The sequence below is a fragment of the Empidonax traillii genome, unplaced genomic scaffold, assembly GCF_003031625.1.
Source record: "Empidonax traillii isolate 1590-97213 ecotype Southwest subspecies unplaced genomic scaffold, ASM303162v1 scaffold2546:size21974, whole genome shotgun sequence".
NCBI lineage: Eukaryota > Metazoa > Chordata > Aves > Passeriformes > Tyrannidae > Empidonax > Empidonax traillii.
The window spans coordinates 1-1,934 of record NW_020957739.1 but is presented as its reverse complement, the minus strand read 5'-3'; positions in this window follow the sequence as shown (position 1 = coordinate 1,934).

Sequence of the window (1,934 nt, the reverse complement as noted above, 5' to 3'; positions counted from 1 at the left end):
ACATCATCTTCCTCTCCATCACCTTCCTCAGCCCTAGGGACGACCTGTCCCATTGTGTTCCAAGGGGATTTGTATCTCTCTTGCAGAGTGGAGCCAAGCCAAGGAGGAACTCAGCTCTGATAATGGGGGACATCCAGTTGACTCTGCTAAAGGCACAATGGGCCTTACAGTGAACTTGTGCAATAAAGTCCCATTGTACAATATTCTGGCTCATTTCACATGTGAATAGAATCACTTTCTCACCTCTCTATGCTCCATTGATCATCTAAATCAAAAGTACACCCTTCCACCATAGCAACCATTATGCATTGTCATTGTTACTTTGGTTACCATGGCAACCATTGTGCATTCTCATTGTGATGTTGGTTACCATGGTAACCATGATGCATTCCCATTGTTACATCAGTTACCACGGAAAGCATCTGTAACAAAGAGATAATTTATGAATGCCAAAGATTATGTTTCTCCATTGTTTCTGCCCATCAAAATCTTCCTCTCAAACTTTCTCTGTCAGCTCTCTGCAGAGACAGAGAAAAAAAAGGGCAGAAAACTGCTACTTGCCCACACACACACCAGTTCAGGGGAAAGGTAGCATGGTGGTACCTTTTCTCTGTTTCTAGAAGTAATCACAAGCATTCTATAAGTTTTTTTTTTTATTTTTTCCTTTGTCTCTGCATCTCTTAGCAATTAATAAAATCAGGATTTTGGTATCAACAGATAACCTGTGTGTGTCTTACTTTTGCTCAAAGGAATATTCAAATCTGAAGTTCTTTCTGCAATATTTCAACAGATTGTAACACGAGACCATGGAAAAGTGGGAGAAACAGGAAGAAAGGTGGAAAAAGGGGGGGTGGTCTGGCGGGTCTGACGGTCCCATGGGGGTCTTTGGGCACAGAAGAGTTGGGAAAAGGGGTGGCCCCCCTGAGTTCCCAACTTCTGGGGTGTGTGGGGGCTGCTGGATCCAATCTCAGCCTTGGATTATGCCAACACTTTCAGTTCAAAGAAATTACAGAGGTGGGACTGAAACACATTAGTCCCCCAAGTTTTAATGATGGCAAATCACATCTATTGATAGAAATGAATTACTTAGAGTTACAAATGATCAGACAAAACATCTTCATCAGAATTATTTACTGCACAAGAGAAACACTAAAACTACCAGTAGTACAATATAAGACAGGACAGTGCTCTACACTAAAGCAATTGTTGAAGCAATTCTACTCAAGTTGGCACCAAAGCAAGAATTATTCATTAGAGAGGGATGGAACTCCCCCAGACCAATGCTCATGGGGAGATCTCTGCTCTCAACCTCCAGCACTGACCTTGGGGGGTCCCAGCCAAGGCAGGAATCTCCACACACCCCCCAAGAAGGGTTCTGTTGGCACAACCTGCCCCTGGCAAAGGGGACTGGCCCTTCCTGGTAGAAAGGGATGGACTGACAGTCACTGGACTCCAGGGGTTGCCTCACCATCAGGGGGGTCATTCAGGACGGGAGCAGCGGCCAAAGCTCTTCCCACAGTCGGGGCACTTCGTGGGGCTTCTCTTACTGGTGGGTCCGTTGGTGTCTGGTCAAGTTGGAGCTCCGGCTGAAGGTCTTCCCACACTCCCCACACTTGTAGGGCCTCTCCCCGGTGTGGATGCGCCGGTGCCTGACGAGGTGGGAGTTCCAGTTGAAGCCCTTCCCGCAGTCGGTGCAGCGGAAGGGCCTCTCCCCTGTGTGTATCCGCTCATGCCTGAGGAGAGTTGAGCTGAACTGAAACCTCTTCCCACATTCCAAGCACTTGTAGGGCCTCTCCCCAGTGTGGATGCGCTGGTGGGTGTGGAGGTGGGAGCTCTGCCTGAAGCTCTTCCCACATTCCACACACTTGTATGGCCTCTCCCCAGTGTGGATGCGCTGGTGTTGGATCAGGGTGGAGCTGTCACTGAAGCTCTTC